The sequence below is a fragment of the Apium graveolens genome, chromosome 4 (assembly GCF_009905375.1).
Source record: "Apium graveolens cultivar Ventura chromosome 4, ASM990537v1, whole genome shotgun sequence".
Classification (NCBI taxonomy): Eukaryota; Viridiplantae; Streptophyta; class Magnoliopsida; order Apiales; family Apiaceae; genus Apium; species Apium graveolens.
This window is the reverse complement of record NC_133650.1, coordinates 297,795,847-297,803,545: the sequence shown is the minus strand read 5'-3', so window position 1 is coordinate 297,803,545 and position 7,699 is coordinate 297,795,847.

Here is a 7,699-nt window from a genome sequence, read left to right as displayed (position 1 = left end):
GTGTGATATAGTGACCAAGGTCTTTTCTGGTAAAATCAGTAATTTTGATTTTGTTAATATTTCCATGCTTAACATGCTCTACATGCTAGTTACAGATAATTACTTTAATTTTAGTGACCTTGTTCTGTTTGAGTTGGGTTTTAAGTTAGGAGAGTTAAATAAGAGGGGTAAAAGTGTTTATTATGCTAGATTTTTCATGATGTTAGCTAACCACCTCTCTGAGGAAATTGTGCTTGAGAACCCAAACAAAAAATTAGATTGTTGGGTTCAAGAGAGAAGAATCATTGCAGATTTGAACAGGGCAAATCATCACAGAGAAGTGCCACTTTTCTATTTCCCTATAATGGAAGCACCTCAGGTAAATGAGGTAAATTCATCTATCCCTACTACTATTCCAACCTCACTAGTTTCTTTGAGTTCTAGTTTACCTATGGCAACTAAGTCAATGACCCATCAGTTGCCTACCCAAGCTACCAAACCAACAAAAATTTTAAAATCCAAATCAAAGAAAGCCCCCTCTGGTATCTCTCAAAAGATGACAGTTGCAAAATCCACCAAAACCAAAGAGGGGAGTGTGAAGGTGGGCAAGGTAGGAAAAGGAAAGGGTGAACATTAAAGAAACCCTAAGGATAAGGATGGAGAGTTGAGTGGTTCCCAGCCTAGCCACACTGCAGTTTCCCAACAAACTGCAATGCTTTAAAAGGATAAAAGCTCATTTCTAGTTGCATCCTCCCAAAAGGATGTAACTATTGAACAAAGCTCTCAACCAAGAGCACTAGCCAAGAGGGTAAGGGACACTAGCTCACCCCAAACTTATGCCAGATGAAGAAATCCAAAACCCTTGGGGATGCACAGGGTACACACACTGTGCAAACTGGTGCTAAAGACACAGTCACTGCACCTTCACAAATTCAGCTTAATGGCCACTTCAGAGGATTCTTCAAGAAAGCCAAGCTGTACTGATTAAGGTTTATTCATCTTTCAAGAAGAACTTTGGGTTCAATATAACTGCAAGAAGATTGGTTCTAAAGAAGATTGAAGAACTGAGGAGTTTTAGAGCTAAAGATGCACTCCCAAAGACTCTAATTATCCATTACACAGGGAGAAGAGTGCATCTAAGGCCCTACTGGCTGATGGAGTTCATGGATGACAAAGGAGTGAGAAGATTTTTCAGACTAGAAGACCAATTGAGCATCTTTAGCAATGAGACTCTCTTGGAGATGCAAGAAAAGCTAAATCTCTCAGAATCTGATGAACTTGAATTCCACAGACAGCTCCAAAATCAGATAGAAGAAAACAACAAAAAGCTTGGAAAGAGATCCAGACCTTCAAGGAACTAGATAAATTTGCTCAGGCTAGAGGAGCACCTTGAAATTACTATGAGCTAAACTTTGTACATTTTGTTATTTGAAGCACTTTACAATTTTATCTATCTACTTTCAAAGCTGTATTTTTAGGGTGTTTTGTTATCATCAAGTTTCTCTTAATTTATGGCTACAATTCCAGTAGACATAAATTGGGGGAGATTGTTGTGTATATGTTGTGTACTTGATGATTTCATTAACAAAACACCTTGGTAGATTTTACTTAGTGAAAAATGTAGCACTCGACGGATAAGGATTATAGTCCCGACGGATAACTCAATATAGTCCCGACGGATGATGATTTATTATCCATCGAGTGAGTAGCTTATGTAACAATAAGTCTGTAGCAAATTTCTGCATACACATTGTTTAGATTCTGTAAGTAGTATTCAAGTCATGTTGACTTTAACTAGATATGTAGAATAGGTTGATTAGTTGCATAAATGATGTCTTGTAATTCTGCATAAATGAAATGAAGTCAAGTGCCAAATAGCTACCAACGGATGATCAACATAGCTGTCGACGGATGATCAACAAAGCTGTCGACGGATGATCAACAAATCCATCGACGGATGATCATGTAATCAACGGATAATCAATTTAAACATCCGTTGACAGTGACAACACAGTCACATGCGTCGAGTGTATGCAAATGGAATGTGGAAGCCTATTAACTGGGTTTTCGAGAACAAAGAAGCATTGCCATTTCCATGCTATTATGAAGATATTCAAAAATGCTAGAATAGAGTAATGAAGTAGCATAGTATTAGACTTGATAGTTTATGTTTTATTATCTTGTCTTATTACTTTGTAATCTTGGTGATATATAAACCAAGAAGCAGCAAATAGAATAACTAACTAAGCAACCAAGGAGAGAAACATTTGTAAGCTGAATTCTTAGCATTTCTCTGTATTCTTAGTTGTTCAACATTTGTAAGCAGCAGTGAGTTTTTTGCTACACAGAGTTCTCTCGATATATACTATATATCTCTGGTGGATACATTCAAATCCACCAGAAAGTTTTTAAAGACTTGTGTTTTTAATTACTTGTGTTTTGATTCATTTGAAATTATTATTCCGCACTCTGCAAATCAATTCACACTGATATATATATATATATATAAGTTAGAACAATTTTATTTCAGAAAAAGTTTCAAGAATTCCATTCAACCCCCCTTCTGTAATTCTTGTTGAATTGTTAAGGGACTAACAGATTTGCCAGCACTCAATGCTAACATCACAATTCTCATCTCCAAAATTTCTTCTTCATACAATGAAGAGCTTGAATCCACTTCTCAAGCTCTGCCAAAATCAAGTGACACAGTTCTTGAAACTGTGATCACCACTCGGAACGCACCTTTAGATGGCGAGAGTCTACATGCTGAGAGATGCCTTCATAAAACCATCATAAATACATGGGTTTCATCATTTTTTTACTGAAGACCCTGTGGTGATAGTTTCCAATGCACCTTTATGTGCAAATCAGCCTTCACAGACTGCTAGGTTTGAGGGTAGTACTCTCGAGGGGGAGCTAATCAAATCCTCTCCAATTTCATTGGAGGTTTCTCTTGAAGAAATAACTCCCCTCAAAATTTTAGCTGAAATTGCCTTGAAAATTGAAACTAGGAGTCCAATTGTCAATGATCCAGCTATTAGGGAGGCAAGTATAGTAGCATATTCAAGTGCCAGTCCTTTACAAGAAAGACAACGATTTGAGGCTATGGTACATGATAGTAACCTAGTCAACACCCCTCCAATTCAAATGGAGTTTCACTTACCAAGTGAACAATACACTGTCAAAACCATAATTTCCACTGTGAATCCAGTCACAAGTACCACACTCCACACCATACCATCCACCTTCACCACAAGCCAGCAAGACACCAACCTACCCCCACTTATACTTAGCCTCCTGCACATCTCATGGCTCAATGGATTCAATATACCCAAGATCAACCACATACTGTAGATGTTATGCTTGTGGATCAGATTGTAGGTTTTGCCAATATAGCACAATAATTACACATCTCAGATATGTCTAATCAAGACTATCAGGCTATCATGCTAAACTACAGAGAGGAGGTTGAGGATCAACATGCTAAAATAGCAGATGAAGCTGAGCAAAATGAAAATATTGATGTTTGGCTCTCCAAAACATTCACAATTGACATGGATGAAGCACTTTCCAGGTTTAGATAAGAGTACATCACTACTCTAAGCAGCAATACTTAAGTACTCACACCACATGAGGTCTATGATGCCATTACTGAGGTCTACAAGGCTCAACTCAAATCTTTCAATTTCATTGGCAAAGCTCTAGAACAGACTCTGGATGGTCATCAAAGTGAAGTCAAGAAACTGGTTAATCAGAGAATTGATGCACTCATGCCTACTCCAAATCAAAATAAGTTCATCAAGTTTTATGATAAACTTGCTACTCTAAATCTCTCAATTATGGAAGAAAAACATTAAGAAGCTCAATGATTCATTTATTGCTCTTCATAATATAATTCAACAATAAATCTCTTACAACAATGACACCAAGATCAAGTTGGATCAACTTCACAAGGCTAGATATGAGCCTTCAGCCTTGATGATGGAGGAAATTAGAAGGGTGGTACAGGATACCTTTGGTACAAATATCTCTACAACGTCTACAAGTGCTCCTTCTATCTCTTCATATCATCAAGTTCTAGTTCTCCAAAGTCAAATCAATGAACTTCAGGCATCTAATGCATCCCCCACATCTCAAGTCTCTTAGCTCACCACTCTAGTCCAAAGTCAATAACAAGACATCAAATCCCTAATAGACTCCCTAAAATATTTTTAAACACAGACCGGTGTATCTTTGGGAGCTATCACGGGTGCTTTAAAAGTCCCTCTTAGGAAAATCCTCAAATATTAAAAGCCTAGATTCCTCACAATGTCACCTTGCCTACTACCAAGCCTAAGGGGGAGATGATGGACTCCAAGCTAAAATCAAGTCAAAGTGAGGATGATGTTGAAATTGAAAGCCTCAATATGACAGTTGAAGGCCCTTGTCTTGACAAGAAATTTGGTAATTTCCTTGAAGGCCTGAGAGTCTCACTCAACTTCAATCATTTCTCTTACAAGAAGCCTGTAAATAACAACATCAATTTCCTGGAGTGGTACTGGTCACTAGATAGATGTTCAAGGAGAAAAGAATTGTGGTGAATGTAAATGACTCTGGAATTGATAGGTGCATGCATGTCTCTCTCTCATTTCTAAAATCAAGAAGAGCCTCAGAACTGGATATATTCATCAATAAAGTCCAAGTGATGAGTCTAGAGGACTCTCTTTTTCTATATGAACTAAAATCAGGTCAAACTAAAGCTTTCCCTAAGCCTATCTACAACCTACCAAAGGAATGGCCTACGTATTCCCCAACATTAGAAAAGGCACTTTTAATTACTAAAATATTATGTCATGTCTAATAAGAAGCTGATGATGATCATTGAGACAGAGTTGAAGACCAAGAAGAACAAAACACATAAGGATGTTGAGATAATCAAGATATTTGCAAGGTACTTGAAAAATGCAAACAACATGCTACCACAAACAAAGATTAATGAAAAAGATGATGATTAGCAAAAAAAAGATGAACACAAATCTTTTGGCTCAAATTCAAGTCAATTAAGCAAAGGCAGTGAGAGCTATAAGGAAGCAAAAGTAGCAAGGATGATTAGAATAAAGGAAAGGATGGTGACAGAAAGAAGGGTGGAGGAGATGGCAAAAACATCAAGAAAACATCCACAAGCCAAAAATCCAAAACTCTACCAAACTTAACCCAAACTCCTAGCCAAACACAAACTCAAACTATCCAATCCTCCAAGCATAAATACCTCTATAAATCTATAACCAACTCTTTACTTAAAATACCAATCACAGTCAACCAAACCTCTTTGAAGAAACTAATCAAACCTCCTTCATTCAAACCTCCAACCAAAGTTCATTTCAAGTCTACTGGAAATAAACCAAAGCAAATAAAAGTTGAAACTGCTGCTCTGTGAAACTATTTCAATCAAGATGATTTTCTACCAATTTCAGTGGAGATATCAAATGATGACTACAAAAAATCAATTAGATGAAGACATAATCAAAGTCCGTGTAGAATCTTTGAGAGGTGAGAATCTACTATAAAGATAGCACATTCAACTTACTCAACAAATAAGAAATTGAAAATTACTCAACAGTAGGGCTTAAAAGAGTAATCACTTTGATGAATGGAAATGATGCTTTTACCAGAATGAGGAAGGATGAATTACCTGGAAGGTTGAAAGAAAGAGATGAGATGCATGCTAGAGAAAAGACTGAGAGGGAAGCAAATGAGATGAAGTATGCTAATGAGATTGAAATATTTAAGCAAAGGTCAAATGAGCTAAAAGCAAAAGGGTTGAGTAGAGTCTCTCTTGATGGTGTGTTTCTAAATGTCAAGACTCATAAATTATCAAGGTACATGATAAAGTATCTTGACAGTTACTCACTGAATGAATGGCTCAAACTGGTGGAAGCTCTAAGAGGGACTGAAATAATTGAAGAACTTGAATGCCTGGTTAAATTCAAGGATTTGATTAGAGAACAACCAGGATATGAGAAATTCAGGTGATTTTATAAATTCAACCCTGAATGTAACTGCAAGAATGTATAAAATATGTACTTTGTCAATCTGTCAGTCTTTGTTTAAATTTTAGCTCGGGGTTAGTCTTGTTATCAGGCATGAATTTGTGGCAAGTAATCTTCTCACAAATTGGGGGAGATTGTTGTGCAAGACATGCCTGTACATAACAAGACTAAGTCACTTTGACAACTATAAGGATCAGTTGTATGATAATCTTATTATATTTCTCGAGTCTATAAAAATGGTAAGGAGATTAGACTGGAGGATTTTTTTATGAATAACCATCAAGCTAAGGAATAAAATCTGGAAGAAGATCAATCTTTATCATGTCTCAGAGAGAAGTATAGAAGATTGGATTTGAATAATGTTATTTTTGGAAAAATGTTCCAAGTCATATATCGACAAGTCACAGATCAAGGAGTATAGAGATGTATATTGAGAAGTCAAAAATGACTTATAGAGAAGTCTAAGGAGATATCGACAAGTCAATCTGCTTGTAGAGAAGTGAAGATATTTACAAGTTAAAAGGTCCATGTAGAGAACTAAAGATATCGACAAGTCAAAATCTACTTGTAGAGAACTATAGATATCAACAAGTTAAATTCTGCTTGTAAAGAACTAGAGATATCGACAAGTCAAAAGTCTATGTAGAGAACTCGAGATATCGACAAGTCATTCTACTTGTAGAGAATTAGAGATCTCGACATGTCATAATATTTATAGAGAAGTAGAGATATTGATAAGTCATTCCACATATCGATATGTGACTTCTCTATACAGTAAAATAAACCTCGACAACAGTTTCAAAATGCAGAATAAAGATAACTTGAAGATACAAGATTATCAGTCAACAAACTATTTTATCACTGGAACAGAAAGTCTACAAATGCAGCTTGAAGAATGCAAGATCAAGAGACAAGATAAACTAGACAAAGGAGGGTCACAGATCTAGTAGATTCCACACAGATATGCTGCACTAGAAATATAAACAGACAAAGTAGCTTTAGAAATTGTGTTAGTCTATTTCAGTGCAAGTCATGTAAATTGTGCATGTTGATCTATAAAACATGTCACGGGTCCTTTGTTTAGTATTACAAAAATATATCTAGATTTTCTTGTATTCTCTCAAGAGAAGAAGTCGTGTTCTTATTTTCAAGAATACAGATTTGTAACAAAATTAATTTGATTTTTAATAAAAAATCAAGTAAGTTTTGATAAATTGTTTTGTGTTCACTTCATTAAATTATTTATCACTACAATCACCAATTAGTTGTTGAGTTCCATAACCATAAACACCAAACTTGGTTTTCAAGTTAGAAAAATTGTAAAAAAAAAACAAGAAAATACATTCACCCCCTGTGTTGCACTTCATTTCTAACAACCTACAACAAGTATGAAATGTTGATATACCAATTTGGACAAAAATAGTGAAAACCGTCATTTGATTATTTTTGTGAAATCTGAACCCAGACCGATGACTAAATATATTTTTGGTGTAAAGACAATGACAAAATGTGTTTTTTCCCAGTCAATTAATTTTAAAACATAATTTTTTAAAAAAAATCTATTGTAGATTGTAGAATTCTATAATTCCCAAAATGACATATTTCACCAAAGTCCTTGAAAAAATTGTTTGATATAATAATTAAAATTGGTGTATTTAATTTTTAAGCATATAAATATGGATCAAGTATAA